Below are 10,818 nucleotides of genomic sequence, written 5' to 3' on the forward strand. Positions count from 1 at the left end.
GGTTTCCCGTGACAGCGATGCTGAATCTCGTCCCTTGGGGAAGTGATTTCTGCCATATCCCTCCAGGTCGAGTCGCCCCTTTGTGATCGTGATGTGTCTGGAGGGTGAGACTGTGGGAAGATCATGGACCCATGGTTTCAGCACCCCCTGGGGGTCCATTCCGGGGCTAGTGCGGCCCGATCCTGGGCCAATCCCCACGTTGTTGCGATGTTTTAGTTGACGTTTGTCCGTAAAGAAGAGCTTTCCTTCTCCACCCCACAGTATTTGTCCTGATTTTCAGTCACTCTACGGCTGAGAATGATCGCACTCATTTCTTTAAGATTTATTTATTTATTTATTTGAAAGGCAGACTTAGAAAGAGAGAGAGTGGAGAGAGAGAGAGAGAGAGAGATCTTCCATCTGCTGGTTCACTCTCCCTGTGGCCACAATGACTGGAGCTGGGCCAGCTGAATCCAGGAGCCAGGAGCTTCTTCCTGGGCTCCCACATGGGTGCAGGGGCCCAAGGACTTGGGCCATCCTCCACTGCCTTCCCAGGAGCGTTAGCAGGGAGTTGGATCAGAAGTAGAACAGCCAGGACTCAAACTGGCTCCCATATGGGATGCCAGCACGACAGACAGTGGTTTAACCTGCTGTGCCACAGTGCTGGCCCCAGTCACTCCCATTTTACAGATGAGAAAATTGAGGGTTGGGGAGTTTAAAGCATTTGCTGAGTGAGTGACAGAGCCAGGACTCAAACACAGACCCTTTTCATGCCTGAGCCCTTGTCAGCTGCCCTCGAAACCGCCCCGAATCCCTGGGTTGCTTCTCTGATGACGTAGCTCTGAACAGGGAGTGAGAAGGCGGGTCCTCTCCCAGTGATTCCTGCTGCGGGTGGGGACGGCACCAGGAGCAGCCGGAGTCGGGGATTCTCTCTCTGGAAACCCTCAGCCAGCCCTGCCCCTGCCGCCCCCTGCCCCGCCCACCTCCCACCTGGGAGACTCAGCATCACCCCCCCCCCAGCCCTGCTCTGGCCTTCGCTGTGTTCTGGGCTCTACAGCGCACGGCTGTGGTGACCCCAACACCTGGTGCTGCTGAGACGGGCCCAAGGTCAGTTACTCTGCCCCCTGGACCGATGACCTCCCCACCTGGGGGAAGACCGCCCCACCTGCTGTGAGCACAGGGCTGGAAGAGACCACAGTAGTGACCATGACACCGGGGCCCCTCTGACCGCCCCCTTCCCCTCGCTTCCCGTTCTTCACTGCACCCTCTCACTGGGCGCTCTGCACGGAGCTCTCGGGCGGCAGGCGCTGGCTGGTCGCTGGCACTCAGGGAGGCTGCACACAAGCAGACAGGTGTGCACAGGGGTGGCAGCGTGTGGGGTGTGCAGCTCAGAGAGGTCTCTGCGGGCCCTCACTCTGCCCTTCTTCATCACCATGGCAACCCTGGGGGGCCCCGCCAGGAGCCCCATTTCATAGAGGGTCCCTGCCTTGTCCAACTCGCCACACTCACAGTGGCCTCCTCCCTACCCCTTCCCTGGGAGGGCAAGGGAGAAGGGGATGAGGGAAGAGCAGGGACCCCTCCTCCCCCCTTCCCCTCCCTCCTTCTCCTCCCCTCCTCCAGTTCTTCCCCCCTCCTCTTCCTCATCTTTCCCCCCCTCCTCTTCCTCCTCCTCTTCCTCCTCCTCTCTCCCTCCTCCTTTTCCTCCTCCTCTTCCTCCTCCACTTCACCCTCCTCCTCCTCTTCTCCTCCTCCTCCTTCTCCCGCTCCTCTTCTTCTTCATCCTCATCTTCCTCTTTCTCCTCCTCCTCTTCCCCCTCCTCCTCTTCTCCTCTTCACCCTCCTCCCCCTCCCCCCTTCCTCCTCCTCCTCTTCTCTCTTCCTCTTCTCCCTTCTCCTCCTCCTCCTCCCCCCCCTCCAGGATTCCTCTGCCCTTTCTCACCTCCCTGCAGAGTGGAGGCTGCTGTCTCTTGGGTGTCTTACCCCCTCTCTCCCGTCCCTCAGGGGCTGTGGGGCCCGCATTCCTCCCCGGCTCTCACAAGCCCATTAGAGTGTTTACGCTGCAGTGGGCTCAGGGGGGCCAGGCCCCCCACCCCAGCGCCCTGCCACGGAGAGTGGCCCACTGCAGGGTGGAGGCCGTCCCCAGGCCCTGGGAGACCCTGGCCTGCGCCCGAATTCCTGCCCCCTGTCTGGACAAGTCCGGGGCGCCAAGGGCCTGGGGAGCTGTGGCAGCCCCGGTCCCGCCAGCCCTTGGTGCACGGCCGCTCCCCAGGCTGACAGCCTCTAATCTCAGCTGTCTTCCTGCAGCCAGCCCGAGCCGGGGTCACCTGACGCCGACACATTTGAATTCAGAAGCTGATTTCTCCTTGTTGGCAACGTGTCATTTCTGAGATGGCCTTCTCTGCCCAGAGGCGGGAGCTGTCACAGCCGCGCAGGTGTGGCCTCGGTGCCTCCCCCAAGTTCAGGGAGGATTAGGGGGGCGGGGGCGGCACATGTGCTCATCTCCAGCTCTGCAGGGCGGGGGGGGGATGGGGGGGGGCGCAGAACGGCCTCCGCTCTCCCCTCAAGCCCCGCTGCAGAGGAGAGGACCCAAGTTTGGGAGCTAAAGTCGCCGCAGCTGCCCAGAGCAGCAGGAAGGGGGTTGGAGCGTGTTCTGCACAGGGCCAGGCTCAGCGCCTTTGACGAGTACCCTGTACCCGGCGTTGGGACGGCCCGGCGGGAGAGCCCCGGAGCTGGGGAGGACAAGGGAGCTGGCCCCTCACACGCAGGCTTCAACAGCGCCAGTGAAAAATGCCTTCTCCCCTAGCTTCCCCCACCCCGGTCCCTCTGTGTCCCCCCAGCACTGGCCTCATCCACAATGATCTCTCAAGGTTATCTTTGCTTTAACAGATGAATGAATGAATGAATGGGAAGATGGGTGAACAAATGCTTGGTGAATCTTGCTCTCTATCCCGTTCCCCAACCCCAAGTCCCTCCCAACAGCTCTGGCCACAGCAGGGTGCCTGCAGGGAGGGGCTTGAAATAGGGGCGACCTCAGAGATATGCCGGCCCCAGCCCATTCTACAGATGAGCAAGCTGAGTGACCACAGAAGCGAAGATGGAGTGGTGCAAAGACGGGGCCGGGCTGGTGGGGCACCGGGGATGGCACCTGGCGGCTCGGCGCCTTATGATAACTTATGATGGGTACTGCTTACGTTCCACTGAAAAATTAACAGGTGAACTTGGGATTTGTCTCACAGAGGGTGGTCAAATGTTCAAGAAGAAGGGACAGAGGGTCATTCAAGGTCAGGCAAACAGAGCCTCCCGTGAGCACTGTCCTGGGTGTTGGAGCTCCGTGGAAAAGTCACCTTCTCAGAGCCCCACACCGGTTTGCAAAGCTATTTATAGAAATTTCTCTATGGGAGTTTCTCAATAAATACAGAGATAGATAAATAGAGATATAAATAGGGAGGGAGGGGAACCACATACACGGCACTCCCACCAAGTGCCAGGGCCGTGGGGGGTGTAGGGATGAAGAAGTTCCCAAGTGCCAGCGCTGAGAGACAGTGTGATGAAGCTGACAGCCCTGCCACCCGAGCACAGGGCACAGGGACAGTGCCTGGGGAGCTGCGTGGGCTAGCAGGGACACCCCCCACTCCATTTCTCACTGCTACTTTTGAATTCCACACCTTGTGAAGGTCTGAATGCTATCTCATCTCAACAAACAAAGTAGGATAAAAATGAAGTGTGGGGGCTGGCGCCATGGCACAGTAGGTTAATCCTCCGACTGCAGTGCCGGCATCCATAGGGGTGCTGGTTCTAGTCCCGGCTGCTCCTCTTCTGATCCAGCTCTCTGCTATGGCCTGGGAAAGCAGTAGAAGATGCCCCAAGTCCTTGGGCCCCTGCACCCGCGTGGGAGACCCGGAAGAAGCTCCTGGCTCCAGATTGGCCCAGTTCTGGCTGTTGCAGCCATTTGGGGAGTCAACCAATGGATGAAGGACTTTCTCTCTCTCTCTCTCTCTCTCTCTCTCTCTCTCTCCCTCTCTCTCTCCCCCTCTCCCTCCCCCTCCCCCTCCCCCTCCTCCTCTCCCTCTCCCTCTCCCTCTCCCTCTCCCTCTCCCTCTCCCTCTCTGTATCTCTGCCTTTCAAGTAAATAAACAGATCTTAAAGGGGGGGGGGGAGTCTTATGGGAACACTGGTGGGAGGGGAAATCGGGGAAGACTCCGCAGAAGGGTGAGAACCCAGCTCCAGCGTGAGGCTGAAGAGGGTGCTGGGGAGGGGCAGGAGGTGGGGACAGGGGATGCAGCGTGGGGGTGGCTGCAACACAGGTGACAAAACCAGCCGTGCAGGGCTGCTGGGAGGACGGGAGGCAGCCTTAGCAAGCCTCAGGGACACAAAGGGTTTCACAGATTGTTATTATTATTGTTGTTGTTGTTGTTGTTCCGCGGCTGCCTCCATGGTCTCTGGGCCTCCAGGAGTCTCGAGCGACAGGCGCACCCAGCACCGCTGTGCAGCATTTCACAGTCCCCCCCAGGCCCCACCACAGACCCCAGTACCCCACTCTGCCGGGAGGGACAGACCCCAGGCAGGCAGGCAGGTGTTCCGGGCCATGCGCCCGGTGCTGACGAAAGGCTTTGCAGAGGAACCTCCCGATCCTCACCAGCAGCGAGGGCCCAGGCCCCCACCCCCATCTCACAGATGCGGAAACTGAGGCACTCAAAGGTCAAGTGACCTCCATGAGGCCACACCGCCAGGCTTGGACCCCAGCTGGCCTCTTAGCCCTTTCCTGGCTGCAACCCGCGTGCCCGGCCGGCCACCCCTGGGATTCTCTCCTTTGCCTGCTCAGCCTTTCCCGCAGCAGGAAGAGAATCATTTCCTGTGACTCAGCAGAGCCTACGAGCACAGTGGAGGCTTCATGTGTGCCCTTGATATGGAAGCGGCGAGATTTTGAAAATCTGACTTCCTGGGCCAGCGTTGTGTGCAGCAGGTCAAGCTGCTGCTGGCGGTGCCGGCTTCCCATGTCCCAGCACCTGGGATTCAAACAGATCCAGCTCCCTGCTCATGCGCCTGGGAAGGCAGTGGAGGATGGCTCAAGTGTTTGGGGCCCTGCCACCCATGTGGGAGACCCAGATGGAGTTCTGGGCTGTTGGCTTCAGCTTGACCTAACCCTGGCCATTGCGCACATGCGGGAGGGAGCGAGTCAATAGAAGATCTCTGTCTCTCCCTCCCTCTCTGTCACCCTGCCTTTCAAATAAATACAGTAAGTCTTTAAAAAATAAAAGAAGATCTGATTTTCAGGGAGGCCAGATGGCCAGCGACGGACTATAGCCAGATACAGGACAGGGGGAGTGTGTCACACCCCCAGGGATGTGCCCTTCCGAATCAGGACCCCTGGGGTATGACCCAGTTTGCCCACAGGAAGCAGTTCCCTTGGATGGGGGCACAGCATGGCTGCCCCAGGACATCAGTGGGCCTAGCAAGTCACGGGGATACAGGGCTAGTGACCAGGGCCCTCTCTTCCTTCTTGGAGGAAACTGGAAGTCGTGTCTTAAGTCACAGCTTCACCACGGCCTTGGTGGGGACCAGCCGGCCGGCAGTGATCATGACCTATAGCCCTGACCCTAAAAGATGCCCCCAGCCCTTCCCGCCACCTCCGTGAAGCCCTCAAGCCCTGCTTTATCCTACATATCACTGACTCCTACGTGGGACCTTCGACGCCTGACCTCTAGAAGCGGAAGACAGCCAGCGCCCAGCCCTGCTGCCTGAACCAGGTGCGGCATCCTCCGTGGAGTGGGCACCGAACACTAGCACCCTCGTCCTCACAGTGCAAGTGCTGTGACCAGCGCTTAGCACACTGTCAAGCCCAGCAGGCGTCTCCAGGGCAGCCCCTCTCGGGCCACTGCCTCAGCCCGGCCTGCATCTCCACGCCGGAGACCCTGCCTCCTCCCTGGGAGTGCTCCCGTGCCTCCTCCTCTCCCCCCGCCCTCCCTGACCAGCCCCAGCTAATAACGCCGCCGCTGTCAGTTCAGATTAGAGCCCATTACGCTCCTTCATCTCAGCTTAAAATTGTTGTGGTCTCCCAGCCCCGCCTAGAGAGCGCCATGGCGGCAAGCGCTGGCCAGCTGCGCGGAGGATGCTACAGGAGGAGGAAGACACCTGTGAATCCCCTGCGCTCTGCTCATTTCCTGCCCGTGAGCGGGGTGGGGAAGGCTAGAAGGGGGGGCCGCGATCCCTGCCATCAAGAGCAGAGCCCCCAAGACCAGACAATGAGCAGTCTTGGGGTCTCAGCATCACTGCCTGGGGATAGACCCGTTGCTGGGGGTCCTGGGACAGACACTGCCACCCTGGGGACTGTGTTTTTGTCACCCGGTTCAAGAGGAGTCCCAGGGCTGAGGAATTCTGCAAGTGGGCCACCCCTAGCAAAACCCTCGAGCCCAGCCTTGAGCTGGAACCGGTCTCTTGCAGCCCAGGCGTGGCCTGTCTTTCAGATGGAGTCCTCCATGGTGACCTCTCTCAGAACTGGCCATGAACTTGGCTCTGAGGATCTCAGCAGGAAGCTGGGAAGACTCACAGCAAGGCAAGGGCTACGAAGGGGCTGAAAGCAAGGGAGGAAGACAGCCGAACGGCCATGTCCACTGGGCTCGCGAGGAGCCGGGGTCTTTGTGCCTCGTCATGTCCAATTCCCACCCCCGCCCCGAGGGAGGCATTCTAGCACCACTGTACAAGTGAGGAAACTGAGGCACAGAGAAACCAAGTGCCTTGCCCATGGTCACACAGTCAGGAAAGGGAGAAGCGAGATTTGAATCCAGGCTGGCCTGTCTCCACTACAGAGCATCTGATGGGGAGAGACGGGAGGAGGTCCTCGCAGGCTCAGGGCTCTCTCCCACTGGCCTCAGCCCCCAGAAGGTCTGGAAACAGACCCTGACCTGCTGGGCTGGGTGTCCCCTGCCCGACGACCCGGGGCTTGCAGGTTAACGATCACATCTGCCCGCTGGCATTCCTGCATACAGGGTCTTCAACGGCTATTCTATCTTGGACCCACCATAGCCCATGGCATAGGCGGAAGAAGAAACTGAGGCCAGAGGAGTGAAGCCCCTGCCAAGGTCACGGGTGAGAGGTGGCTGAGCCAGGACTCAAGCAGCTTCTGCAGGGCGCAGATGAGCCCAGTGGTTGCACCATGCTTGGATGTCTCCAGGGGACAAGGACTGCCCCTCACCCCACACTCTGCAGCCCCCACCCCGGGTTGTGCTGCCTCAGAGGCTGAGACGCTTCCAGCAGGGTGGAGGGGTCAGTTTGTCAGTGGAGAGCACCCTGGGGGGAGTCACCAGCACCAGGAGGTGTGTCCCACCCCACACGGCCCGACAGCCTTCCAGAAGGAAAAGTCCACGTGCGGGGCCTTGCCTTGGCCTGCTTCTAGGTCTAGGCCGTCCCTGTGCTCTGCTCAAGCCAGTCAGAGGAGCCTCTGCAGGGGCTTCGGGGACCCCTGAGCTTTCGCGGCCATGCTCTGAGTGGTCCCTGTTGCTGGTGAGGTCGGCGGCAGTCCTCAGGGGTGCAAGACTCCTCCGTCCCTTGCGGAGGCTGGACGCGGTCTGCTGCATCTCCAGGGAGCCCCTCAGCCCTTGCCCATGCCCCAGCCTGTGTTCCCAGACCCTGTCCCTGGCTGCACGTGGCGCCCTGCACCGTCACTCGAGCCAGCCCTGCTGAGAACGGCTTGGCTCCTTCTCCCCCTCGTGCTCCTGCCCATCCTGAAAGACAGACTGAAAGAGGTCCCAACCATCCCAGCGTGAATCCCACCCTCTTCTGAGCCTCCACCATCAGACTGTTTTCCCTTCCGGCCTGCACTAACCTCTCTTCTGTTACTGGCGCCCGTCCACGCATCCCTCTCTCTCCCACGCTGGGCTGGGCTCCACGTGAGCGAGGCCTGGCTCTCAGCCACCTCGGTTTCTGAGAATCCATCCCTCCTCCTCTCCTTCCTTCATCCCTCCCTCCCTGCCGCCTGCTCGCTTCCCTTCACTAAATATTTATCCACGTGAGCCAGGCCAGGGCTGCGGGTACAGAGGCGGACACCAAAGACTCAGCACTGGTTTTCCCGGAGCTGATGATCTGCTACAAATGTCACCGATCAGACGCTCCCACCATGGGTCTCCAGCCGGATCCCCACTGCCGACAGTGCTTTGTGGACGGTCGGCTGCACCCCGGGCTCCATCGTGCAGGGTCACCTGACCCATCTCAAGCAGCCAATGACTGTGGAGAACCGGTTGCTGCATGCGGGTCTTTCACTGCCACCAGGCATCACTGCTGGCTTCCTGGGCCATCCGTGTGGCCAGCGCCGTTGCAGCCTGGGGCTCCTGACGAACCTCAGATCCGTTTTCTCTACGACTCCTCCTCCGCCAGGCTTCTGTGGGGCTCCACGGGACTGGGGCAGCCCAGCTCTTCTGGGACTCGTGGGGCAGTGTGTGTGAGCAGGGCAGGGCAGGTCTCGCCCTCCGTGTCGTTGTGAAATGATCTCCTCACCACGCGGAAAGGTGAAAGCTGCCACTGAGCTCTGAGCTGGGGCTGGAAGCCTGAAGAAAGCCAACGGGAAAGGCCCTGGCTTCTAGAGGCTTCTGGAGGAGGCGGGGCTGACCACTGGCAAAAGGAAGATGCGAGGAGCCTGATCCATTCTCCTGGAAAAGGGTGGATCCTTGGAAGAGCCCAGCTGGCTAGGCCAAGGCTGTGGGTTCCTTCCAGGGCAGGTTAAGCCGCCGCCTGCAAGCCGGCATCCCATATGGGCGCCGGTTCGTGTCCTGGCTGCTCCACTTCCGATCCAGCTCCCTGCTAATGGCCTGGAAAAAGCAGTGGAAGATGGCCCTGGTGCTTGGGCCCCTGTACTTATGCGGGAGACCCTGATGAAGCTCCTGGCTGAGGCTTGGCAGCTGTAGCCACCTGGAGAATGAATCAGTAGGTGGAAGATCTCTCTCTGTCTCTCTGTAACTCTTCCACATAAATAAATAAACCTTTTAAAAATGCAAACGATGAAGCAGAGCACAGCTGGCTGCCTTGACGCCACCTGCCCACGGTGGCACTCGGCTACCCAGTCTCCAAGTGTGCTTTGGTTCGCCCTGGTGACTCAACACCATGGCACACACACCCCGCTCCATCGGTTCATTTATGACCAATGTGGGGGGCCACCAAGATTGGGAGAAGGCCGTGCTTGCCCCCCGGTGTGCTGCCTTCTTATCATCCACATAAGCAACAAACACCCGTGGAACCCCCAGTGTGCCCAAAACGCAGCTGGGTTGCCGGGGCAACCACCCGGAAACCACCCGGCCTTGACTGCTGCAAGCCAACACGCCAGCACCTGTAGCCTCAGCCCAGGGGGTTTAAGGGTGAGCACTGCGAGTCCACACCACAGGGACTTCCGTCTGGACTCCCCCACGCCACAGCTGACGCGCTGGGCCCTTCCCTCCTGCGGGCCTCGGGCTGCCGTTCTGCAATAACAAGGAGGGTCAGACACCCTGACCCTGGGTCCTGGCCAGGCTGCACACCGCTCCCACGTCGGGTCTTCTCACAAGGTCACTGGGTGACGTCCGCGACAGGTGCCAGGAAACCTACCAATTGGATAATTAGGCCTGCCCCGACCCCGCGGCCCCCGAGGGTGCAGACGAGGGACCTCGCCGCCCTCCCCACAGTGGCGGAAGCGCCGCGGGGGTCCCCTGGTGGAATGCGGCTGTGGTGGGCGCTGGGACGGAGGGCTCGGCTGACAGATCTAAGGCTGCCGCCTGCCACCGGGTCTCCAAGGGGCGGCCGCCGGCCTCCCTCCTGTGGAATGGCGAGCCCGCTCCCCCCACCTGGCGTTTAATCTTTAATGCAGCCCTGGCTGCCCCGGGGCAGGACCCATCAACCCAGCCCGCTCTGATAAAAGCGATAATTAGCTCTTTTTCAACTTTTCCCTTCTCCCCCCTCCACTCTGATGTGTGAGCATTGGGAGGATTCCAGCTAATGGCCCTGTCCTCAGCCAAGTCCCCGGCCCTCGCTGCAGGGAATGCACAGGGTCATTCACGGGGCCTCGCGGGCAGGGGCCTGGGCTCAGGACGTGCCCGCCCGCCAGCTTTGGGGCGGCCCAGCCACCCGGGAGCAGCCCCGGCCTCCGCAGAGCAGACCTGCCTGGACCCGCTGGCTTCCTCCTTAGTGGTGGCCACCGCCTGCACCTAGGCAGAGCAGCGGGAAGGTGGCCTCGGCTCCCCCTGGACGCAGGGCCATCCATCCCTAGCCTGCTTCCAGGGCAGGGAGCCCAGTCCGGGTTCAGCGGCCGGTCAGTGCAGAGGCTGCTGGCTGGGCTCCCCGCCCCCGCCCCGGCCATGACCTGTAACAGCTAACTTGTACACCGAGCCTCGGCCCTGACGCACAGCCCCCAAAGAATTTGGTTTGGGGGCAGCTGCAGTCCGGGGTTTACTTGTCCATGCAGGCAGGAGCGCTCAGCTGCCCCCGTCTGTGTTACAGGAAATTGAACCCCACGATGCCACAGTTCCCTCACTGGAGAGGCGGGGACGGTCACTGTGGTGGTCCCCTTGGTGGCCGATGCAGACACAGTGCTTGAGACAGGGCCAGCCCAGCCACGTGCTCACTGTCCCGACCACGGCCATGGCAGTCGCCCTTGGTCCTCTCGCTAGGCCTCTGGGTTTTGCAGAGGTTCAGCGAGGTGGTGGCTTTCTCCGATTTTATCTTTGCAATCAAGCCCTCGGCTTATCCGGGCCTCACAGCAGGGGAGGTGACTCTCCCGGTGTGAGGGGCTGGCAAGGGTGGGCACAGAGACTCTGCTGCACCCAGGACCTCGCCTCTTTTGAAGCAGCTGCTGCTCCCGGAGAACCCTCCCCCCCAACC

The sequence above is a fragment of the Oryctolagus cuniculus genome, chromosome 17 (genome assembly GCF_964237555.1).
Source record: "Oryctolagus cuniculus chromosome 17, mOryCun1.1, whole genome shotgun sequence".
In the NCBI taxonomy this organism is placed as follows: Eukaryota; Metazoa; Chordata; class Mammalia; order Lagomorpha; family Leporidae; genus Oryctolagus; species Oryctolagus cuniculus.